Raw genomic sequence first — 26,592 nt, forward strand, 5'->3', positions numbered from 1 at the left:
CAAGTCATAGACCCTGGCATAGAGCAGACACGGCCTCTGCCTGGCCCGAGGTCTGCTCCAGAAAGTCAGGTAGACTCAGGGCTGTCCAGCCCCGCAGGCCCATCCCCCTCCTGAGCTACTTATGGGAGCTGGAGGTGTTAGTCTAACGGGGCTCCCCTTCCTATAGGGGACCTAGAGAGCAGGTGGCCCAGGGGTGAAGTGGGGAGGAGAGGAGGGTGCAGAGCCAGAGTGCTGGTGTGGAGCCAGCCAATGAGAGAGCTGGATGCAGAGGACACAGGGGAAAAAGAAGCCTGGAGAGCCAAAAAGGACAGAGGGTAGCTCTGAGCTGCATTGCATGGATCCGTATTCTGTGTGGTGACTATAAAGCCCTTCCATCCTTGGCCTCCTGTTCCCCTGCTAGTCCCTGCCCCACCCTTGCTGCTCCACTCCCCAGGCTCCCCATCCCCACATACTCCAGGGCCCACTCTTGATGCTGGCCAGTGCTGAGGCTCCTCCTTCCTGCATGGCTCCTGCCTGTCGCTCTGCAAGAGCAAAGCCAGGCTTCCTACATGAGGCTCCAACTTCCTTCCTCACTCTTCAAAACTTGCAAAGAAATTGACTTGCCCCTTAGAAGGTAGCAGTGTTTGTTTCTTAGGCTAATATTTTATGGGAGTAAGCAGATTGCAGCTACAATCATGTTATTATGGACTATTATACTCTTGTTTGGGAGAAAACGTTAAGTAGAATTGGGTTCAGATCTTTGCTTTTGTTTTTTCTTTTTTAAAAAATTGTTATAATTTTTTGTTTGTTTTCAATCTTTGCTTTTAGCTGTTGTTGCTTTTGAGTCTATGGAGAGACTAAATGGAGTGAGCCCAGCAGAGCATGCTGGGCAAAAGAGGTCCTGTGTCCCAAATCAGAATTTCAAGTGGTACAAAATGAGGCAGTAAACCTGCACGTGGAGGTCTGATACCGCTTGCAGAAGTGAATTGAACAGATGTCTCTCTTTTGGTAAAGATGTGGTTTTATTGACTTGAAATAAGAATGTCCTCGCGCAACAGCCAGTCACCCATGGGATGCTGCCACAAGGAATAATTGAGCACTGACTCAGACACGGGAAACCACTGCCTCTGCCAGTCTTTCTCCCGGATTCCAACAGTCAGCGTTAAATGTTTCACCTTGTTCACCTCCCTGAGAAGACGTTGCAGCTCACTTGCCCCAGTGGACACTGGGAGGCTCTGCTCGGGTGGGAAACATGCCCCCCAACATGCACATCTGATGTTTCCCTTATGAAGCAGATACTGGGGTCCGCACATGAACACAAGGGGCAGGGAAGTAGCCCCAAGGCATAGTGTGGAGCCTCCTATGGGAAAACAGGGATTAGGGAGGGGCAAGGAAGAGGAGTTGGCCAACAGCTAGCAGGTGGTCATCTAGACGGTCATGATGAGTGAGGGGTCTGGCATCTCACTTTTCAGATGTGGGGATCTGTTGAATTTCAGTTTCTTGATCCTATCTGGGAAGACTGCTGGTAGGTTTCCTGAGAAAGGAGTTCAGATAACACAAATGTAAATTTTGCCTTGGGTTTCAAGAAGAGGAGGGTCAATTTCCAGTTTTATTCAAGAAAAACCATAAACCTCAGTTCTGTGGGACAGTTGGGCCTGTTTCAAGGCTGAGGATATGGATTAATGAGGTGACAGAGTCGCCTAGAGAAGTTCGCTGGGGCCTACAAGAAACTACAGAGGCTTTCTGGCAAAGCCCTCTGCTGTCTATTCTCTCTTCTCTCCTTGCAGGAAGATTCCAATACCATTCCAGACCCCAGAGGTGAAAAGGATTTTGTTCAATAAGTAGAAAACTGAAGGGGTGTGGGAGACGCATGGATTTGAACTAGAGCCCTCTTGGCCTGCAGGCAAATGCTCTACCTTGAGTTGCACCTTTCACTTGTTAGAACTGTTTCTGATAAGTGCCTGTGCAGCCACATCAATACCTCAGTTTCTTCTTGGTCAGTCCATGGGAACAGCCCCACTGCAGACAACCCATTCATGCTCTCCTCTTTCCTCTAAACCCCAACCCCCTTCCACCTGGCAATCCACAGGCCTACAGCCTCTCCTCTCAATGGGAAAGACATCAGCTTGGAAAGCCATTAACATTATCCTAGAAAGGCTTTTTAAATGACCCAGCAGGACAAGTTCTCAGATGGTCTTGGCCAACCCAGTGCTTCCCTCTTTTCTTGGTCGTAGTTCTCAGAATAACTGGAGAATGTGCTGGGAGTGCTGTGTCCTGAGATAAGGAGGAACTATCCTAAACCCGGACTCTGTTCCCATCACACCTAGAACAGGACGTCCTGCAGCACTTTAGCCCAATGATCCAAATTGCCGTTGGGGTATAAAACCGAGAGCAGAGGGTGTTCAGGGTCCCTCAGCTGCAGTGTGTAGTGGGACGCACATAGGTGAGACTCCCATCTGCCCTGGGCAGCCTCCTGAGCCTTGGGGGACCAGCTCACCCTAAATCCCAGGCTTCTGTTGTCCCTTGCCTGTCTGAGGAATAAAGTTGCTTTGCTTAACTTGCTGTGTGAGTGTTCTGGGTCTCTGGACTTGAGCAAGTGGTACAAACTGCACATTAATAATTGGTACATGCTTCATAAGTGGTTGCTAAATTTTGCAGCCCAGGAGGTCATCTGGTGTTTCTGTGATGTGGGGTGATGGAATGAAAGAAAAATAAAACTTCTCAGACCTAACAAATCAGAATCTCCAGGTGGCATTCTGGTGCTCAGACATGTTTGGCAACTTTGATTTTAGTCTGTACTTGCACGTTATATGCCTGAAAGAAAAAACGACTGTCATTAAAGGCCTGCCTGAGTTCACAACATCACCTTAATAACAAGATCATAGCTAGAACCACATTCCTGGTTTTGGGACTTTCCATTGGCCCAGCCCATAGATGACTAGATTCCTTTCCATGTCTTCTTTTTCCACTTCCTTCCTACCAACCTCCCCTTAATCTGCCATAGGACCTGGGGCAACCTGAAGGTACTAATTGATGTGTCTTCGGTACTTAAAGGAGACTCCTTCCAGGGGGCACCTGGATTTGAACCAGGAACCTCTTGATCTGCAATCAAATGCTCACCCCTGAGCTATACCCCCTCAGCTTCTAGGAGTAGCTAATAAATACACTTTCACCTGTGTTGCAACACACATCTATGCATTGAAATTTACATTGATTCTTAGGCAGTTTTAGAGATTTGGAAATTTTGCCTCACAGCAAATTGGCCCTTTGGCCCTCTTCTTCCTTATAGATCCCTCCCTACTTGGGCCCCTAAAAGCCCCCTCATCTCACAACTTGCCATCTCAGGGCTACTTTGAAGGCAATTGCTTGAAGAATCATCGCGAAGAGCTTGGCCACTCCTTTCTTCCTTCATCTCCTCCTTAAAGTCCACTGACTTGAATATGTACCCACATCCTCTCTTTCCACCCTCACCCTTACCCTGGTGGATGGATTTGGGGGCTTTTCTGTCCATCTCCCCCTCTTTTTATTCTCATCTCAACTATTCTTGGTTTTTTGCAGGGTCTGGACTGAACCCAAGAAAGCCCATACCAATAATTTGAATCATTTGACCCCCATCGTGTAGCCCAGGAAGTTTCCCCAGCTGTCCCAAAGGGTCTCAGGCCAGAAGCACAACTGGAGCAGCAAGAACAAGAAATGTCTCCTCTGCTGGGCAGACCCCTGCCCTGAGGCCCAGCGCCACAGGTCCTGCAAAGTGAACCTGGCCCCTGGCCAACATCCTACATTAAGGCCACTGCTGACATCAAAAGGCTATACAGATCTCAAAAATGTAGAGAAAGAACACCCACCCAAAGGATCCCATGAGATGGTGGCAGTGCCTGTGATAACTATCGTGGAGACCAAAGTCAGAATGCACAGAAGCTCACAAAGGAAAATGCAATCTTTGTGTTTTTCTACAGTGCCAAGCACAACATTGAGCATAAAAGTTGGGATGCAATAAATATTTATTGGAGGGAAGTAAACACAGCAAAATTGGCAAAGATAACTAACAATAGAGTTCATATAAATTACTTGAGGTAGCACCAGTCAAATGAACTCTGTTGCTGTTTTGGTGTTCAGTTCTCCAAACCTAAGCATGCATATTCTTCTGAACTCATATTCTGTCTTTCTTGCTGGAGGAGATGAGCCAATTCACAGCCACATGGAGCTCTGTCACTGGCTACTCTCTCGTTGGTCTTCTGGCTTCCTCAGCAATGGTCCACTCTTATTGAAAAGGGAAAAGGCAAGGAAAGAATTAAAGAAATCTCATATTAAAATTCTTTTTGTTAAAACAATAAGACTAGTTAAAAGTCCCAAAGTCTACAACCAGCAAGCATCATACTTAATGGTGCAGCGTTAGAAGCATTCTCTTAAAAACGAAACGAGACAAAGATGTGTGGTAGTTTGTTTCTATTTAAAACCACCGAAAGCTAGAGCTAGTGCATTTAAAAAAAAAAAAAAAAGGGTTTTAAGTGGAATAGAAGAAACAACACCCATTATTTCAGTGATACTGTGATTGTGCAGTTGGATGTTGTGTTACGTAAGTACAATTTAGTTAAGTTGGTTAATAGTGTGGTTTATATTCTTACTGACTTGTTTGTTTGTGCTACTCATTACTAAGGAAAGAGTACTAAAATCTCCAGTTAAAATTGTGTTTGTCAGTTTTCTTTATGCTTCCCTTGGTTTTTGCTTTATATATTTTGGAACTCTAATTAGGTACATATACATTTAAGGTTCTTACATCTTCTTAATGAATTAACTCTTATTATGATGAAATATCCATCTTTATCGCTCAAAATATTTCTTATTATAAACTGCTTTGATAATATAACTTCTCTAGCTTTCTTATATTCTTTGGAGCAGCATGTAGATGTTTGATTTTTTTTATGCTACTAGCTTTTATACATTGATATTGTATCCTGAAATTTTACTAAAGTCATTTATCAGTCTCAGGAGCCTTTTAATGGAGTCTTTGGGGTTTTCTATGGATAGAATCATATTGTCTGCAAATAGAGTTCGTTTGACTTCTTTTTTTTTCATATTTGAATGCTTTCTATTTCTTTCTTTTGCCTGATTGCTCTGGCTAGGACTTCCAATATATTGACTAGGGATGGTGAGAGTGGACATTCTTGTCTTGTTCCAGTTTTCAAGAGGAATGGTTTCAATTTTTGCTCACTCAGTATGATGTTGGCTGTGGATTTGTCATAGACGGCTCTTATAATTTTGAGGTATGATCCTTCAATGCCTAGCCTGTTGAGGATTTTTATGATAAAATAATGTTGGGTTTTATCAAAGGCTTTTTCTGCAACTACTGAGATGATTTTGTTTTGTTTTGTTTTTGATTCTGTTTATGAGGTGAATCACATTTATGTATTTGCATTTTTTTCATTTTTCTTGAATAAATATCCATATACAGGGTCATATGGTAAGTTTATGTTTAGCTTTTTAAGAAACAGCCTCATTGCATTTAAACCTAATATATGAATATGAATTTTAAAGTCTTTTTCCTTAACTAAGCAAACAGCAGTAAGCAATGGAGAGGTTCATAAAGTTGAAGGGATAGTGGGCTGTCACTAAAGGGAATTTTAGTGAACTGTGATTTCTTTCTTTTTTATTTATTTATTTATTTATTTTTATGAGAGAAAGAAAGAAAGAGAAAGAAAAAGGAGGAGAGAGAACAGGGTTCTTGCTCTATTGCCCGGGCTGGAATGCAATCTAAAGATAGGTATTAAAAACCTCTTTTATGCCGATAATTGTGCTTAACAACAGAGACAGGAAGGAATAAGGGAAGAACATAACAAACAGCCAACCAATATTTCATTTAAGTCTGTGAAATGCTATGCAAATGCTGAAGAGTGATTTACTTCCAATTTTCCAATTATGTGGTCACTTTCAAAATAGGTGTAATGTGATACTGAGAAAAATGTATGTTCTGTGGACCTGGGGTGGAGAATTCTACAAATATTCACTAAGTTTACTTATTCCAGGTCTAAGTTCAAATCATGTATGTCCCTATTAATTTTCTATGTCGTTGATCCGTCGAATATTAACAATGTGGTGTCAAAATCTCCCGCTATTATTGTGTGGGAGTCCAGGTCTCTTTATAAGTCATTAAGAACTTGTCTTATGTATCTGGGTGCTCCTGTATTGGGTGCATATATATTTATAATCATTTACTCCTGTTGTTGCATTGATCCTTTTACCATTATGTAATGTCCTTCTTTGTTTCTTTTAGTCTTTGTTACTATTAAAGTCTATTTTGTGAGAGACGAAAGTTACAACTCCTGTTTTTTTTTTTTCTTTTTTTTTTGCTCTCCTTTTAATTGGTGAATCTTCCTCCATCCTTTGTTTTGAGTCTTTGTATGTCATTGCTTGTGAAATAGATCTGGATACAGTGTACCGATGGGTTTTGACTTTTTATTCAATTTATCTCTCTGTGTCTTTGATTGGGGCATTTAATCCATTTAAATTTAGAATTAATATTAATATTTATGAGTTCAATATTGTCATTTAATGCTAGCTGGCTATTTTGCCCATTAGTTGATGTAGATTCTTCATTATAGAGATACTCTTTATGTTTTGGTAAGTTTTTGGGATGACTGATACTGGTTGTTCCTTTCTGTTTGTAGTGCTTCTTTCAGAAGCTCTTGTAAAGCAGGCCTGGTGGTGATGAAATCTCTGAGTGCTTGCTTGTTCGTGAAAAATTTTCTTTTTCCTTCACTTGTAAAGCTTAGTTTGGCGGGATATGAGATTCTGGGTTGAAAATTCTTTTCTTTGAGGATATTGAATATTGACCCCCACTCTCTTCTAGTTTGGAGGGTTACTGGTGAGAGGTCTGCTGTGAATCTGATAGGCTTCCCTTTATGGGTAACGTGACTTTTCTCTCTAGCTGCCCTTAGAATTTTCTCCTTTATTTCAACCCTAGTGAATCTAGTGATTATGTGTCTTGAAATTGCTCTACTTGAGAAATATCTTTGTGGTGTTCTCTGGATTACCTGGAGTTGAGTATTGTCCTGCCTTACTAGATAAGGAAAGTTTTCCTGAATAATATCCTGAAGAATATTTTCCAACTTGGATTCATTCTCTTCATGACATTCAGGTATACCTATCAATCGTAAATTAGGTCTTTTCACATAGTCCCATATTTCTTGGAGACCTCACTCATTCCTTTTTACTCTTTCTTCTCTAATCTTGTCTTCTCATTTCATTTCATTAAGTTGGTCTTCAACTTCTGATATCCTTTCTTCTGCTTGATCAATTCGACTGTTAAAACCTGTGCATACTTCACGGAGTTCTCGTATTGTATTCTTCAGTTCCATTAATTCACTTATATTCCTCTCTGAATTGTCTGTTCTTGTTAGGATTTCATCAAACCTTTTTTCAAGGTTCTTAGTTTCTTTACATTGGGCTAGAACATGTTCTTTTAGTTCACTAAAGTTCCTTATTATCCACTTTCTGAAGCCTAAATCTGTTAATGGAATGCACTCATTCTCCATCAGGCCTTGTTCTCTTGTTGACGAGGAACTGTGATCACCTGTAGAAGGAGAGGCATTCTGATCTTGGGTATTCTCAGCCTTTTTACGCTGGTTTCTTCCCTTCATTGTGAGTTCATCCACCTGTCGTCTTTGTAATTGCCTACTTTCAAATTAGGTCTCTGAGTGTACGTCCAACTTGTTGATTCCCAGCACCGAAATCTGAGCAACCCACTGCGCCGGCCAAAACAGCAGCATCAAGATTCATGGTGCTTTTCTGGCCGGGAATCTCCAGTCTGGCTTCCCTCCTGAGTCCCCTCTTCAATCAGGTAAATGGGCGACTCTGCCTTCCCGGAGCTCCAAACATCAATCAGTCCCATTTACTCTGCACCAAGAACCGCCGCACTGAGGCACTGGCGAAACCGCTATGCCAGCCACAAGAGTCGCCCTGGCGACCCGTGGGGCTCCTCCACTGGGAATCTTCCGGTCCGTGGGTAACAGAAATTCGTCTGAAAGTGTGGCGTCCTCTTGTTCTGTGCATTTTCTCTGGGAGCTACAATCCCGAGCTGCTAGTGATCAGCCATCTTGGATCTCCGTATTTTCGATTTTTTTTTTTTTATCAAATCTGACAGTCTCTGTCTTTTATATAAGTCTTTAGACCATTTACATTTAATGAAATTTATGACATGGTTAAATTTAAATATATTATCTTTGTGCTTTCTATGTGTTTCATGTGTTTTTAATTCCCCTTTTCCTCATTTTCTACCTTTTATATTTCCTCAGTATTTTTAATGATTTTATTTTACCTCCTTTGTCATCTTATTAGCTACAACTCTTTGTTGTGTTATTTTAGCATTGTTTTATGGTTTATACTATACACCTTTAACTTAGACTGTCTTCTAGTGATATACCACCATTGCATGTTTAGGAACTTCACAATGATATACTTCAATTTCTCCCCTCCCAAACTTAGTGCTATTGTTATTGTATATTATACTTTGATATGTGCTGTAAATATCACACTACATTGTTATTATTTTTGCTTGAACAGTTGGTTATAGGCCAGGCACAGTGGCTCAGGCCTGTAATCTCAGCACTTTGGAAGGCCAAGGCGGGTGGATCACCTGAGGTCAGGAGTTCAAGACCAGTCTGACCAACATGGAGAAACCCTATCTCTACTAAAAATACAAAAAAAATTAACCAGGCATGGTTATGGGCACCTGTAATCTTAGCTACTTGGGAGGCTGAGGCAGGAGAATCACTTGAACCCAGGAGGCAGAGGTTGTGGTGAGCTGAGATGGTGCTATTGCACTCCAGCCTGGGCAACAAGAGCAAAACTCTGTCTCAAAAAAACAAACAAAAAAAAACCAGTTGGTTATCTTTCAACAAATCTGAAATTTAAGAAAAAGTATAGAGATGCACCCACGTAGTTACCATTTTGGATGCTCTTTATTTCTTTTTATAGATTCATATTTCCATCTGGTATCATTTTTATTCTGTCTAAAGGATTTCTTGAACATTTGCCTCGCTGTGGGTCTCCTGGTGGTGAATTCTTTCAACTTTATTATGTCTAACATGCTTTGATTTCACATTTGTTTCGAAAAGGTATTTTCACTCAGTATAGAATGAGGTTGAGAGTTCTTTTTCTTTCAGAATTTTAAAGATGTTGCTCTACTGTTTTCTTACTTGCATTATTTCTAATAAGATATTTGTCATCATTATTTTGGTTCTTCCATACCTAGCATTTTGTCCCCTCTGGCTGCTTTTAAGATTCGCTTCATTACTGGTTTTGAGTAATTTGACTATAATGTAATTTGGTATTGTTTTCTTCATTGTCTCTTGTGCCCAGGTCTCATTAAGCTTCTCGAATCTGTGGATGTAGAGTTGGTGGTATAAAAATTGGAATTTGGGGGGCATTATTTTTTCAGTTATTTTTCTGCCCTACACCCTAATTCTTTCAGAAATTCTTTTCTGCTCATGATGCTGTGTTCTTTTTTCTTTCTTTCTTTTAAAATTGTCTTTTCTCTAGGTATCTCACTTTGAATAATTCTATTGCTATGGTTTCAAGCTAATGATTCTTCTACAATGTCTAATCTTTTGTTAAACAGTGTCTTTTTTACTCACCATTGTAGTTTTCATTTCTAGGTATTCACTTTTAGTCTTTGTGACATAATAAAGAAAATACATATTTGGTGTCTGCCTCCATTTCCTGGCACACAACTTCTAAAATCCTTGCGATCTTTGAAGTAATGAGTGTCTGATAAGTATGCTAGCAAGAGGCGTGATGGCTGGGGGCTCTTGGATGGACTCAGAATGGGGGATAGTTGCCAAGAAAATCAACTGTGATTCGAGGGTTGGAAATTTTAGCCCTATCCCCCTACCTCCAGGAAGGGGAGAGGGACTGAAGTTTGAATAGATTACCATTGGCCACTGATTTAACAGTGAAGCCTCTTTTAATATACATGCATAAAACCCCAAAAGGATGACCTTCAAAGAGCTTTCAGATTGCTGAACATGTGAAGGTACTGGGAAGGTGGCATGCCTGGAGAGGGCACAGAAATTCCATGCCCCTTCCCATGTACCTTGCTCCATGTACCTCTTCATCTGGCTTCATTATTTTGGTTCTTCCATACCTAGCATTTTGTCCCCTCTGGCTGCTTTGTAATGTCCATATCCTTTGTAATGTCCCTTAAAATGAAGTGATAAGTTTAAGCACTTCCCTGAATTTTGTGAGCCATTCTAGCAAAAGACCAAATAGGAGGAGGTTATAGGAACTCCCAATGGATAGCCAGCCTATTAGAAGTACTGGAAGCTTGCACTCAAAATTGGCAGCTGAAGTGAGGTCAGACGTGTGACTAAGCCCTTAACTTGTGGGATCTCATTCTAACTCCATTAGATGGTGTCAGAATTCGTTGAACTGTAGAACACCCAGCTGGTGTTTGTAGAAAATTGGAGAATTGCTTTATGGGGAAAAACAGCCCCGCATTTTGGTGACCACAAGTAATTTATCTGGAGTGTTGAGAGTATAGTAGACAAAAAGAGTTTGTTTTCTTCCCCCATTATATACTTTTTTTTTTTAGAAGGAATCTTGCTCTGTAGCCCTGGCTGGATTGCAGTGGCGCAGTCTCGGCTCACTGCAACCTCTGCCTCCAAGGTTCAAGTGATTCTTCTGCTTCAGCCTCCCAAGTAGCTGGGACTACAGGCACCCGCCACCACACCTGGCTAATTTTTGTATTTGCAGTAGAGATGGGGCTTTACCATATTGGCCAGGCTGGTCTCGAACTCCTGACCTTGTGATCCTCTTAACTCAGCCTCCCAAAGTGCTGGGATTACAGGTGTGAACCACCACACCCAGCCATATACTCTTTTTTTAAAGCTTCCATGAAAATACTTGGTTTCTACAACAAACTACTAGAGAGAGGGTAGTTTATACAGAAATTTATTTCTCACAGTTCTGGAGGCTGGGAAGTTCAAGTCACCACAGATTCCATGTCTGGTGAGGGCTCATTTCCTGGTTCAAAGACAGCCATCTTCTTGCTGTAAACTTACATCACAGAAGACACAAGGGTCCTCTCTCAGGCCTCTTCTATAAGGGCATAAATTCTGTTCACAAGGGTTCTCTCTCATGATCTAATCATCTCCCAAAAGTCCTGCCTCCTAATACCATCACCTTTGGGGTTGAAATTTCAACATATGAATTTGAAGGGGATACAAATATTCAGTCTATACCACTACTTAACTTTTTGAACATATAGAATGCAAGTATAATGACTGTTTAAATATCCTTCTCTCTAATTCTAACATCTGTGTCATTTCTGGATCAGTTTCTATTGGTCAATTTTTCTCCTAATTATAGGTGGTGTCTTCCTACTTCTTTCATACCTGGTAATTTTTGGCTGCAGACATTGTGAATTTTATCTTGTTGGCAGCTGGATATTTTAATATCTGCATAAATATTCTTGAGCTTTGTTCTGGAATTCAGTCAAGCTACTTGAAAACAGTGCAAGACACTTCTGTAATCTCTACCCGGTGCCCCATGAATCATGAGGTTTTCTAGTCTGACTGGTGAAAACAGGTCCTATTTCCAGTGTGAAGACCATGCACTGTTACCAGTTATCCTTTCAGATGGTTCTTTCCTTGGCCTTGGAGAGTTTCCTCATGGCATGTGCTGATCAGTGCCTAGTGGAGCATTTGATCATGATCCCCTGCAGAGCTCCAGAGTTCTCTGTCTCTGGGCATCTCTCTCCTCTCCAGTATTCTCTTTAGCAAACTCTGACTGCCTGTATCTCTCAAGGCTCAGAGCTCCATCTGTTTAATTCCTAGAGTCCACAGGGCTTGGCCTGGATTTCTCTTCCCTGTGCCATATCCTAGAAGCTTTCCCAAAGCAGTCAACTGTAGCATTCATAGGATTTATTTTCCATTGCTCAGGGAGGACTGTCCCTTGCTTCTTGATGTCCAATGTCTTGAAAGTGTTGTTTCCTATATTTTTCAATTTTTTTTTGCTATTTTAGATAGGAGGATAAATCCAGTCACAATGAGGATTAATTGTCGTCATAAGCAAAAGTCCATTAAAAAATATATCCCTGGATCCTACTGCATAGGATCTTGGAATCCCCATCACCTTCTCAGACTCAACATGGGCAACACTAAATGCCCAATCTCCCTGCAGCCATCATCTCCGCATTCTCCATCTGGAGGCTTTGCCTCAGTCAGTGGCACCATCCCCACACAGCTGTTTAAGTTAGAGCCCCAGAGTCATTTTAGATTTCCCTTTCCCTCATTGTTCAAACCTAGTTTATTGACTAGTCTGATCAATTCTAATTTATATACATCTCCCTAATCTTTCTCCTTTTCTCCATGTCAACAGTCACTACCCTAAGATTGTACTCCTGTCTCTGGTGGCAGTTTGCTCTGTGTCAATTTGGTATAGCTGAAACTACTTTCCCAGAATCATTTCCTGGTCTAAATTCAGGTTAGAGTTTGACAAAAAAATTTTAGTATTATTTGGGAGAAGAAGTGAAGCCATAGCCATTACTCTGTGACAGCTGTTGTTGCTAGTGGTCGTGGCATACAGACAGACGCCAGTGGATTCCAGCTCATCCTGCTCTCCCTCAATCTGTGTCCAGCTCTTCCCAATGGCCTGTCCTGTCCATTAGCAGTAGCTCCAATGCCACCACCAGATACTTGTTTGAGGACCTACAGAAGTGGTAGCTAAATTTCTATGGAGTTTTTCTCTAAACACTTTGTGGCCCCGCTCCAGCAGCTGAATGTGCTTGGATTATCAGGGCCCCCTGCAATTTCAACTTGTCCACCTTGCCATGCTTTCAGAAGGTTGAGTAGTGGCTGTTCTTTGATATTCCACCTTCCATAACTCATCCTTTAATTGTGCATGGTCTAATTCCTGTAACAATTCCCTCATTCAGTAATACTTAAGTGATTCTGCCTCCCTCATTGAATACTGACTGACACATCTCATTGGTATTTTTTCAGCTTTTTCACTGTGAAGCATACAAAAAAAGCACAAATCATGAGTGATAAGCTTTAACAAGAAATAAATATACCTGTGTAATCTCATATCCAGATCAAGAAATAGAACATTACTCATGGGTAGATGCAAATGAAATTCAAGGAACAGAATAGGGAATGACTCTTCTCTAAGTATACATTTTTATATAGCTTTGACTGTTGAATCATTTTAATATTTTACATTTCCAAAAAATAAAACAAGTGTGAGGAGATAAACCTAAAAGTAAATAGTAAAAAACAATAAATCTCATGATATATTACATTGATACCATGCCCACAAAAATTTTTAAAAACTCTCAGTGGTATATATTCTAAGGAGAAAAGATATTGAAAAAAAATTAGATATTGAACTTAGTAAGTTCGTTTGGTATAGCTTGCAAACCTATATGTTGATATTTGGGGGCGCTAGTGTTCCATTTGTGGAAGACAGGAAATATAAATGTGGAATGGAGGTGTTTGTTACAGTCTTGTTGTCTGAGGTATTACTCAAGCTCATTGTCTAATGACCAAGAAAATTAAGGACCATGGACACCAAGGGTGAGGTTGGAGGAAAAGTTTAATAAGCAAAAGCAGAAAAGTCTTTGCAGCAGAGGGAGGACCTGAGAGGGTTGCTGGTTTTTTTCAGTTGAATACAGGGGCTTTTATAAAAAACTTCCCCTATCTGTGTAGCTGTCTGTGTAATTGCCCTGTGTACACAGACATGCCTGTGTAGCTGCAGGCATGTCTCAGGCAAGCCTCCTTCCCGTGCAAGTTTTCATGAATCCCCCTCTGTACATGTTTATAGACGAGGAGGAACCTTTTCCTTGGGATCTCACCAATTACACAAAGAACAAAGGTCTTTCTATGTTGGGCCTTCTCCCTTGTCTGTGCAGGGGCAGCTTGATTTTTCAGGTTGTTACTCTGTTTAAAAGAATTCTACTGAGGACTGGCCTTAGCTGTGCTTACTTGGGTTTTATTTCCTTTTTCCACTCTCATTTCCCCACTCAGGAGTGGAGACCCTTACTGCTGTTAGGGAGGTTGGATGATGATCTTTTAGCTAATTCCTGCTAAATAGTGGCATCATGTGGGGAACTATAACAGTCAGGGCTCCTCCTGAGGTTAATTTAAGGGTCCCCAAAAGAATGGTGTGTGTCTATGTGTGGTTCCATTTGCATTACCATTTGAAGTGCAATGGCCTCTAAGTGAGAAGTAATGATTTGGGTTATTAGAGGACATGTATCAAAACAAAACAAGGTGGGGGTAAGGACAGCCAAAAATCCTGAGGCTGTTGAGACTCAATAACTGGTGGCTATAGTTATGCCTGTTAAGATTTGTGTGCATGGGGCTTGGCTTTGGTTAGGTTCCTTGGTCTTATTCTCCCAAAAGAACAAGCCTCTGAGTTGTGGGTACCCTACCTATTCCCATCACCTGGCAGGATTTGCAGGATAATTGCTTAGAATTAAAATATTTATCCAGGTTTTTTTGTTTTGTTTTGTTTTGTTTTTTGAGATGGAGTTTTGCTCTTGTTGCCCAGGCTGGAGTGCAATGGTGCAATCTCAATCTTGGCTCACCACAACTTCCCTGTCCCAGGTCCAAGCAGTTCTCCTACCTCAACCTCCAGAGTAGCTGGGATTCCAGTTATACACCACCACACCTGGCTAATTTTATATTTTTGGTAGAGACAGTGTTTCCCCATGTTGGTCAGGCTGGTCTTGAACTCCCAACCTCAGGTGATCCTCCCACCTCAGCCTCTGAAAGTGCTGGGATTACAGGCATGAGTCACCATACCTGGCCCAGATTTTTCATATTACCTATCCCTTTTGTTTCTTCTGAATTGCAGCCATAGATCACTGATGTTGGTCAGGCTGGTCTTGAACTCCCAACCTCAGGTGATCCTCCCACCTCAGCCTCTGAAAGTGCTGGGATTACAGGCATGAGTCACCATACCTGGCCCAGATTTTTCATATTACCTATCCCTTTTGTTTCTTCTGAATTGCAGCCATAGATCACTGGTTGATTTATGGGAATAAGCAAGATGAGTCTAAAATGTAGGCAAAAACTTAAAAACAACTAATGAGATTAGAATTAAATGACAAGTGTATATGTCCTGAAAAATATTTTTTCTCTGTTCAGTTCTCATTTTTTTCTAAAACAAATCATGATAAGATTTAATTGTTTGCAAAATAAACTTTGGTTTTATACTTGGCATGATTTGTGTGAAGTGCAGCAAGAATACCAGTCCTTCACATAGGCTTTTAAATTGACCTTGATAGAACTCTCCTCCACAAAAAATCTAAGATGAGACCTTTTAAACCTGAGCCCAGCCATGGGTTTGTACCCTTAAATACCTATGAGTTGGGTAAATTCCTCTCTTCTTGAGGTCTCAAGAACATGGGGTTCCTGGGCCTGTTAGAACGTGACATTCTTTGCTCACCACAGGTTAGGAACCCTGTACGGGGACTATGTAGGCAAAGTATGAGGCCAAATTTCCCAAGGGCCTTTAATTAGCTTTGCAAGTGAAGCTTGATTCCTTAAAGGGAAGCACACCATTCTGGTCAAAGCCTTGGTAAAACAACCAGCATCTCCAACTGTGTCCTGTTAAATGGATTCTTATTGCACTGGTGCAAATAACTATATTGCCACAATTTAAGAATACTTACAAATAGTTTCCAAATTCTGGAGATGCCAGGCAGAGATAAACAAACATGCTTCAAATTTTGTTTACAGGAATATACATTATTCAATTATTAAATGATGTAAATAGCTCAAGATAAGTTTTCTTGACTCTGAAAAACAAAACAAGGATCAGTAACATTTTAAACAAAAGAGCTAAAAAGATTACTTTCTGTTCAGTCCATTCTGTTAACTCTTGTTTTGTTTAATATTCATGAACATTTCAGTTCTTCATGAATCCTGTACATTTTTACTTTATTCCAATGTTATAATCTCCAAAGTCATCAGATACCTGCATTTGAGAGCACCTATTAAAGTCCTATAGCTGATTATAACCATCTTTTGAAGAGGATCAAAACAAGACAGTTGTCTGTGAAATGATGAAATGTCCAGGTTATTTACAGTCAAGAACATGATTGACAAAGAAATTTGGTTATTTCTGTGGTTTTCAATAACATAATATCCTTAATTTATAATTGGTAGCATATATTCAGACATTATAATTTTTTAAATCATGCAATTTTGGAATATATATTTATATTATTTAGTAAAATATAACCTGAGGAATATTAAACATCATTTGATAATCTCATGTACCCAAATATGTCAATAATCCTGTTTTTTTTTTTTGGGGGGGGTGCTCCAGGGGCCCTCTGTAGCATCCAGAAGCTAGGGGTTAGAAAAGACAACTTTGAAACTGAAGTTTGATTATGGGAAGCCTGTTAAATATGTTAGAGATTCAAAACACTTCACATTAAAAAATACAATTCCGGATGACCATAAGCTATTTATTTTAGCCAAAATGATGACTCTAATCTACAACAACTCTTTAACCTTAGACAGAAATTTACATTTCCATGACTTCTTATAATCTTTTACTATAAAACAAACATTTTACTGTTTTTATATACCTTGAATGTAGATCTATTTTCAGTAGTCTCAGTTACATGTTATAATGGTAACTCTTAGCCATTTTTAACTTTAAAACCTGGCAAGTTGTTTTAATTATGTACTAGGCACATATAAAGTCTGACTCATTCCAGCATAGTTAAGGGCATGGTAAATTCACTATGTCCCCAGGCCTTATCAGTTGTGAAGCAGGCAAGTCAAATAATTCTCAAAGACCAAAGAAGCAGTTTACAATCTTAAAACATTTAGCAAACCTAGTATCTGACCTGCATAATTTAGACTACATATGTACATCTGAAGACATTTGTATTTTACCAATAATCTTTAAGACTGTTCTTATTTCTTAAAGATTAAAGTGACATGAACTAAAGGCATTATAACTTTTTACTTCAAAATATATTTTATCTAAGTGTTTATTTTTCTTTAAGCCAAATGATTAGAGGCTTTTTATAAACATTGCACACATAATACCTATGACTACACAGACAGAAGATGCAGCAGTTATAAGGGTTTTGTTTGTTTTTTTCTTTGTTTGTTAATCTCCATATTGGATTATTGGCCTCAAGATAGAGCCCTTTTAGAGCAGGGTTAGAAAAGCATGCAGTTTCTAGGGCCTAATAAACAGGCATGGCTGGTATACAAAAACAGATTTTGAGAGGAATATATTTACCTCTAATTCCTGGTGTTCCACAAGAAAAATAGAGACTTTTTTCCCAAAATGGAATCCATGCCATTTTTTAAAATTTTTTCCAAGGAGTCCCAGGTCATTAGAAGTTGTCCTAAGGCTTTTTTTTTTTTTTTTTTTTTTTTTGAGATGGAGTTTCACTCTTGTTACCCAGGCTGAAGTGCAATGGCGCAATCTCGGCTCACCGCAACCTCCACCTCCTGGGTTCAGGCAATTCTCCTGCCTCAGCTTCCTGAGTAGCTGGGATTACAGGCACGTGCCCAGCTAATTTTTTGTATTTTTAGTAGAGACGGGGTTTCACCATGTTGACCAGGATGGTCTCGATCTCTTGACCTCGTGATCCACCCGCCTCGGCCTCCCTGTCCTAAGGCTTTTTATGCATGCATTAAGAGTGGCAAGGCAAAGTGGAGAAAAGTAATTTGGTTGACTGAGGAAAAAAAAAAAAACCTTTCCAGAAAAACAAGATCCAAGAAAAAGAAAAAAACATAAAGGCCTTTTTTTTTTTTTTTTTTTTTTTTGAGAGAGAGAGGGAGGGAGAGAGAAAGTCTGGAGACTGAAGTGCAGTGGTGTGATCTTGGCTCACTGCAAGCCCCCTCCCAGGTTCAAGTGATTCTCCTGCCTCATCTCCTGAGTAGCTAATACTACAGGCACATGCCACCATGCCTGGCTATTTTTTTTTTTTTTGGGCATTTTTGGTAGTTATGGGTTTTCATCATGTTGGCCAGGGTAATCTCAAACTCCCGGCCTCGAGCAATCCACCCACCTTGGCCTCCCAATGTGTTGGGATTACAGGTGTAAGCCACCATGCCCAGCCAAGGTTTTTTAAATATACCTATAACTTGGATAGCCACTTTTAATTAAGCTGAGAACTCTTTAGGAAAATCCTTTTTCATTAATTAAAACTTTACAGAGAATATAAACAGTGATCTTTATCATTCCTTTTACCAGTTTGCACAGGGAGAAAGATGCCAAAAGTCCAACTCATCAAAAAAAAAAAACTTTTATCCTTTTGCTGGCATGTCTGGTTTCTGGATTTTGTAGGGGAGTTTCTTTGAGGTCCTCCCTGGCTGCATAAGGTTGCACCACTACCTGTTCACAGTCATGTTCAGGTTCTCCAGTTTCCTTTGGGAGGAAAGTGGCTGGGTTCAGATAAGGACAGGTTTTTAACTGGGCTGTGATTCCTCTAATAGCAGAGCCTGATATTTGGGGAGGCAATTGTCTTTTAGCCAGAGACTCCCCTTAGAAGACAGCAGTTGTACCACATTATGTGGGGATATATACAGTTGTTATTCCCAATGGTTAACTTGGTGACCTCTGGCATCAGCAAAGCCACCACAGCAACTGCTCAGAAGCAAGCTGGCCACCCTTTAGCCACCAAGTCAAGCTCCTTGCTTAGGTAACCCACTGGCTGTTGAGCTGAACCTTGAGTCAGTCAAAACTTACAGGGTCATTCCCTTCCTTTTTGATACACAGAGACTGAAGGCCTTCCCTATGGGAAGTCTAAGGGCTGATGGTTTAACCAAGGTTTGTTTAAACTGGTTAAAGGCTTTTTGAGCCCCAGGATTCCAAGTCAAGGGGTGAGTTTTAGCTGCTTGAGTTTCTTTTATGAGGTGGTATAAAGGGTGAGCTATCTCACCATACCCGGATATCCATAGTTTGCAAGATCCAGTAACGCCTAAGAATCCCCTCCGCTGTTTAAGGGTTTGGGGTAGGGTAAAGGAGGAAATGGGCCTAATATCACCTAGTGCTCTGGTCCCTTCAGATAAGACTAGACCTAGACACTTTACTGAAGTCTAACAGAGCTGAGTCTTAGATGTTGAAACCCTCTATCTCCTTTTAGTTAAGAAATTGAGGAGCGCCTCAGTGCCTTCCTGAGACTTTCTTGGTTAGGGCACAGATGAGAGTGTTATTTACATACTGCAACACTTCAACTTGAGGGTCAGAAAAATCAGAGAGATCTTTGAACAGGGCCTGTTTTTGCAACTTCCTTTTGATACCAGGGACTACCTGAGTAATAAACCTATTATTTAAGATTAGGTATCCTTCAGTTGAATCGGGAGACAGGCAGGTGTGTTTCACTAATGCTTCTCTCAGCCTTTCCAGAAAGGCTGAGGGATTTTCATCTAGTTTTTGATCTATTATGGAAAGCTTGAAGTAGTTAAAAGGTTTGGCTCTAGTCTTTTTCAAGCCCTCCAATATACACATTTGAAAGAACTCCCCTCTCCATTCTCTGATGCTATCATTGTCCCATTTAGGGTCCCTCAAGGACATTGCTATTCTCCCAGCTGATTAAGACTCTTCTGCTTCTCTGGCACTGTATGAGACACAAAGTTAGTCTCCAAATTTCTCTGTTGCTTGCAGGGCTTCCTGTTTCTCAGAGCAGTTAGGGTTTGATTTAAGGGTAACATAACATCCTTCCAGGAGAGTTTAAATACTTGGGTTAAATCCCAGAAAGTCTCTATACGTGAGTGAATTTGGGGCTTGCCCAGAGTAAACTTAAGGGTCTGAGGGTTAGAGGAGATCCAGGCTGCACTTGAGCAGAGTGAAGCCTTGAAGATAGGTTGTTACTCATCTGGAAATGGAGGGGAGAAAAGGTGTCCCTTAGTCTCCTTCCTCCTTTTGGAGTGACCCAGAGTAGAGCGAAAAATAGAAAGGGTGTCCCCCTTCTCTTTCCTCTTGTCTCCTCTGGGTCCCAGCATCCATCATAGGTGCTACCCATGGATGCAAACATGACCTTCACCCATGGATCTGTAAGAGCTAGTTGGTATGAGTAGTCATGCTTACCTGCATGATGCCCTAGCTTTCTGTCTGTCTCTGGGTTTCCCAGACCTCTGTGACCCAAAAGGCTTCCAAGGTACCCCATGGGCCCAGGAGAGATTATGCAGTAACTGGATTTGGGCAAGACCCTTTAATGGAGGGAGTATCCTGACTTTATACCTGACTTCTCTTAACTATAGCTCTAGTGAAAAACCGAATTCCCAGAGAATGGAACCAGTGGATTTCTAGGCATAAGATCCCCTTTTTGTTTAAGTGCCAATGTAGCTGGATGTAGAACAGTTGCCTCAAAAGAATGTAAGGATCAAATGGCTGTCCTCCCTTGCATGGGGACAGTACTAAGGCTAGAATTTGTCTCTTAAGGGTAGTTGCCTTCCAACTTTTGAAAGTGGAGTTTTCCTGCCTACAAATAAGGCATGGGGTTTGATTACTGATAGAGGGAGGTAGGAGGGAAAGGATTTGGGGAACTAGAGGTTTTGGACAAAGGGCCAATAAAGCCCCCCAAGAAGAAAAATTCCATTTCACTAGATGGTGTGGCAGGGACTGAAATGTTAGGTAAAAATTCTGACTTGAAATTCTTTCCAAGCAGAGGTTAGAGAGGTGTGAGCTTGGTGGATTGTCCCCAAAACGTGCCTACTGGCAGGAAAAAAATGATTCGTCTCATAGAGGAACTGTTTGAATTCACTGGGCAGTGTTAAGTTACATGGAGGAAAAAAACAACCCAAATGGAGAAGAGTGTATTCACTCGGGGTGAAATCTCCTGGAATACAGTTCCATGAATGACTATCACTGGGAGACAAAAAAGCCCCTACTAGGTGAAAGTTTAAACTGAAATCTTGAAATCCCCCCATCTCAAGAAAATCACAGAAGCAGCAATTCTTTGAATTACATTCCTAGTTACTAAGACATTTGCCAACTTTACCCAACAAGATGATCTCCCCAGGCTGTAAAACCTCCCTTAACATAGCATACAAAAAAGGGATAGGAAACATGATAGCCACAAAAAAAGAAAGGAGAACAATGTGATAAGAAAGTCTGGAACTCCTGGTGCCAATACCCTGATGGGCTATTGAGGACTGGGGTTAGTCAGGAGCCTTCATGTAACACTGAGATGTAGCCTTGGTCGGAAACCTTCAGTTGCCCCAGGACCTCCTTCCAGCCACATACAATGGCTAGGCCCTCTGTGAAAGGAAACTGAATTGAAATAGAGCCAACATCCCCACCACCTGAGGATGATGGGGAATTGACAAAGTCATCTTCAGCATGCCTGTCCCCCTGAGTCTTGTAAGGCTGCAGCCACACTATTTGTCTTTAACTGGTTGACAGTGTTCCAGTGTTTTGTTTATTTTTTTAAAAACTGAGAATGAGAAGCCTCAGAAATGAAAGTAAAGAGTTGGAGGTCTGTTCCTATTCACTTTTCCAACGTATCCTTTCCTAGCCAACACACCACAATGTTGCAGTCTTATTATCTGAGATATTACCTGAGTTCTTTGTCTCACAACCAAGAACATTAAGGAGTGTGGACACCAAGGATGAAGTTGGAGCAGAAGTTTCATAAGCAAAATAGGAAGGCTTTCCATAGCAGAGGGCCCAGAAGTGTTGCCATTTTTTCAGTTGAGTATAAAGGCTTTTATAAGAAACTTCCCCCATCTGTGTAGCTGTCTGTGTAACTGCCCTTATCTGTGCAGCTGTAGCATGTCTCAGATAAGCCTCCCCCAATATGCAGGTTTCCACAGAGCCTACCACGTACATGTTCATAAAAAGGAAGGAAAACTTTTCCTGGGAGTCCACTGATTACACAGAGAACAAAGGCATTTCTGTGTTGGGCCTTGCTCCCTTGCCTGTGCAGCTGCAGCTTGATTTTTCAGGCTGTTTCTCTATTTAAAAGAATTCTACTGAGGACCTGCCTTAACTGTCTGCTCCACTTGTTTTTTTCCTTTCTCCTCTCTCAGAGGGAGACAAGGAAGTACCACAGTGTTAGAGTGACATTGTAAGTAGTGGTGCGAATACACACACACACATACACACACACACACACACTTCCTAACTCTGCTTTCTGAAAGAAACCAGAAACGACCATTCAGTTGCAGTGAGCACGCCTAATGCCCATACCTTGGAATTAAATTCCCTTAAAAGGAACCAGAAACTCCTGAAGAAATGGCTGATTCCAGGGTTGGGCAGGAAATCTAAAAGGTAAACAATGAAACATCTTGTGCCAGAAGAAAGTGCTTAAAAACTGATGGAGATATGTCAATAGAACACAGGAGCCAGCCTGAAGAGACCCCCTAGCTAAATTTAGGACAATTTAAGCATTGCAACAAAGATAGGAATGTGTTATAGCTCATTAAACAGTCTGTGAATCCATATTAATAAATTTATTTTTTATTTAAAGAGAGAAAGAAAAGTACTTCTTTACCAAAAATAAATTAACTTAATAAATATAGGTGGAATTATGGAAATATGAAATCATCATTTTATAAACATCATTGTAATAATTGGTTTGGGTAACAATCATTATCAGATACTAAATTTGTTAGCTGAAAATTGTTGGAGAACAGAATTTTTAAAAATATGTCAAACACCATATAAATTGAATAATCAAATTCAACTTCACCAGTAGTGGGACAAACTGACTTCCTTGCCTCCTGATGTGATGCACTCAGAAGAACACACCACCACCTCTGTAGTAATTTTGCCAAAATATTGAACTTCGTTTAAATAATGAGAAAACAATGAGACAAATCCTCTCCAAAGTAACCAATATACTAATTTTAGCATATTGGCCTATTTTTGACTTTACGTACTCTTATGTTTGTGAGATCCAGTCATGCTGCTGTATAGATATTGAATGCAGGGACATTCTGCAAAACAGGTGGCTCTCACTCCTCAAAAATGTCAACTTCATGAAAGAAAACAGAAGTCTAGAGAACTAGTCTAGATTAAAGTGATCTTAAAACACATGGCAACCGTATACAAACAAAATCCTTGACTGGAGCCTGCACTGGAAATAGAAGACAACTGTCAATGGTATTATGGGGATAATTGAGAAATATAAAGTGTGGATTACATAACAGCTGATGGTATAATTTATAAAGTTTCTGAGTATATTGTGGATATATAGGAGAATGCCTTTGTTCTTACACGTTGAAATATTTAGGTGTGCCAGGATTTCTTCAACTAACTTTCAAATGATTTGGAAAAATATGTGTATATCTATATGTCCACATATAGACACACGTGTATATAAAGAAAGAGAAATAGCAAATGTAGCAAAATGTTAACAATTGGTGATCCAGGTAAAAAGTGTAAGAATTTCCATCATATTATTTTGATAACTTTTCTATAGGTTTAAGATTTTCAAAATAAAAATTTATTTTTTGGGGACAGGGTCTTGTTCTGTTGCCCAGGTTAGAGTGCAGTGGCACAGTCACAGCTCACTGCAGCCTTGACCTCCTAGCTCAAGCAATCGTGTTGTCTCATCCTCCTGAGTAGCTGAGACTACAGGCACACATCACCATGCCTGGCTAATTTAAAAATGTTCTTTTGTAGAGACAAGGGCTCACCATTTTGTACAGGTTGGTCTCGAATTCCTGAACTTCAGCTATCCTCCCATCTCAGCAACCCAAAGTGTAGGGATTACAGGTATAAGCCATTGCACCTGGTCTAAAAATTATTTTTAACACAAAAACGAAACTAACAAAAAATCATTACCAGCACCCCAGAAACCATTCTTGTGCCTCCTCCCATTTATAATCTCTCTCTCCTAAAGTAACCACTATTCTAACTTCTAACACTGTTTTTGAACTTTATATATATTTTTCCTAATATTATTTTTGTGATATTCAGGCATACTAATGTATGTAAGAATTGTACCTAGTAAATTCTTCCAACTTTGTTTTCCTTCATGAGTGTGTTGCTGTTCTTGGCCTTTTAAATGTTCATTAAAATTTTTAAATCAGCAAGTCAATATCCACCAAAAAAAAATGTAATTTTGGTTGAAATCACTCTGGGTCTATAAATAAAGATGAGAGAACTGATATTGTTACTATATGTAGTCTATCATTCCACTAATTTAGTATATCCTATCATTTTTTAAACAATATATCATTTTCAATGACATTTATAGTTTTCTATGTAGAAATCTTGTAGAACTTTACTTTCATTCCTCTATAGTGGATTTTATGTTGTAAATAGAATTGCTTGAAATTTTTCTTCCACATTTCTGTCGTACAGAAATAAAACTGATATTTGTGTTTTCATCTTGTATCCAACAACCTACTAAATTCACTTTTTAATTCTAATAGTTGATCTGTATATTATTTTGGATTTTCTGCATACACAATATCATCTGTGAATAATGACAATCTTATTTCTTCTATTCTTGTCATTCATGCTTTTTATTCCCTTTGAAGATAAATGGTAACTCCAGGTATCAGTTCCTTTTTCCCAATCTCAAAGAAAACCTTTCCAATATTTCCTCCTTGAGTGTGACACTTACTATAGAGGGTTTATAACACCCTTTATTAGACTAATAATGTTGCCTTCAAAAGTAGGCTGAATAATGGCCCCAAAATATATCAGGTCCTAATCTCTGGAACCTCTAACTGTCACCTTACACAGATAGGGAGTCTTTGCAAATGTGATTAAGTTAAAGATCTTGACATGGAGAGATTATTCTAGATTATCTGGATATACCCTAAATGCAATAAATCAAAAGTATCTGTATAGGAGACAGGCAAAGAGAGATTTACAGAGAAGAAGGCAATATGATCACAGAAGCTAAGACTGAAGGCATGTGAGTACAAGCCAAGAAATACCTGCAGCCACCAGAAGCTAGAAGAAGCAAAGATGGGCTTTCCCCTAGGGATAGTGGTGGGAGTGCAGGCTGCTGACTCCTTGGTTTAGGCCTGGTGAAACTCATTTTGGACTTCTGGCCTACAGAACCTGTCAAATAATAAGTGAATACTTTTAAGCCACCGAGTCTGGTTGTTTGTCACAGCAGCCATAGGAAACTACAACTTCTATCCACATTATGCTAATAGTTTTTAATCATAAATAGATGTTGAGTTTTTCAAAAGCTGTTTGTGCATCTATTAAGATGATTGTGTGATTATTCTCCTTTATTCTGCTAATGTAATGAATTACGTTAATTGATTTTCAAATGTTAACCTTTAATTCCTGGAATAAATCTGATCAGTTATAGTGCTTTATCCTTTTAGATATTGTTGGATTCATCTGTTAATATTTTGTTTAGGATATTTTCGTCTAGTTCACAAGATAGATTTACCTACAATTTTCTTCTCTTGTCTTTATCGGGTTTTAATATCAAGGTGGTATTTGCCTCATGCAATATGTTCAAAAGTATGTTCTATGCTTCTCATTCCCTGAAAGATTGTATCTAAGATTGATATCAGTTCTTTCTTACATATTTAGAATTCACCAGTGAAGCCATCTGAGACTCAAGTTTTCTTTCTGGGAAGGCTTTTACTTAGAGAACTTCTTTAACAGATACAAGTGAATTCGATTTTCTATTTCTTCTTTGTGAGTTTTATGTTGTTAGGAATTTGAAAATTACATCTATTTTTTTCAAATGTATTGGCATCAAGTTGTTCATAAAATCCTTGTTTTATCTTCTTTTCTCCAGGATCTGAAGTGCTCTCCCATTTTACTATTACTGACATTGGCTGCATATAAGAGACTCTTCTTTCCTCAGTGTGGGTTTTGGTGCCTTGTTTTTTCTGTCTTGATCACTCTTGCTAATGGCTTATCAATTTTGTTAGTCTTTTTCACTGATGAACGTTGGCTTTGTTGATTCTGTCTATAAATGTTTCTGTTCTTATCTTCATCATTTATTTACTTTATAAATCCTTTTTATAGATATATAATAGTTGCATATATTTGGGGGGTACATGTGATATTTTGATATTTGCATATAATGAATAATGATCAAACCTGGGTAATTTCACTATCCATCGCCTCAAACACTTATCTTGGGAACATTACAATTCTTTTCTCATAGCTATTTTGAAATCTATAATAATTATTGTCAATTATAGTTTCCCTATTGTACTATCAGACACTACATCTTATTCTTTTGATCTAAGTGTGTTTTTATACTCCTTAACAAACTTCTCTTCAGCTTGCCCTTCCCACATCCCTCCCCAGCCACTGGTCACCACCACCCTACTCTCTACCTCCATGAGATTCACTATTTTAGCTCCCACATTTGAGTAAGAATATGCAATATTTGTCTTTCTGTGCTTGGCTTATTTCACTTAACATAATGACCTCCAGTTCTATCTATCCTGCTGCAAACAATAGGATTTTATTCTTTTTTTATGGCTGAATAATATTATGTTGCATATATAGACCACATTTTCTTTATTCATTCATATGTTGACAGTCACTTAGGTTGATTCCATATCTTGGCTATCATGAATTTTGTTGCAATAAACATAAGAATGTGGGATCTCTTCAATATACTGATATCCCTTCTTTTGGATATATACACAGCAGTGGGATTGCTGGGTCGTATGATAGTTCAATTTGTAGGTTTTA

General features: G+C 39.7%; 1 protein-coding gene and 1 non-coding gene across 2 annotated transcripts in view; one reads left to right on the forward strand and one right to left on the reverse strand.

Annotated features, from left to right (window-relative positions):
- LOC105711040 (zinc finger protein 746) overlaps positions 1–13,935 on the forward strand; it is a 47,154-nt gene extending 33,219 nt beyond the window's left edge. The window contains 1 exon segment of the mRNA XM_064372341.1: positions 808–13,935. The gene's annotated coding sequence lies outside the window, so the exon portion shown is untranslated.
- On the reverse strand, positions 3,046–3,116 carry TRNAC-GCA (transfer RNA cysteine (anticodon GCA)). The gene has a single exon. It is a non-coding gene; the product is annotated as a tRNA-Cys (tRNA).
- Positions 13,936–26,592: the final 12,657 nt, after the last annotated feature.

The sequence above is a fragment of the Aotus nancymaae genome, unplaced genomic scaffold, assembly GCF_030222135.1.
Source record: "Aotus nancymaae isolate 86718 unplaced genomic scaffold, 86718_ANA_hifiasm-v0.15.2.pri h1tg000002l, whole genome shotgun sequence".
Taxonomy (NCBI): domain Eukaryota; kingdom Metazoa; phylum Chordata; class Mammalia; order Primates; family Aotidae; genus Aotus; species Aotus nancymaae.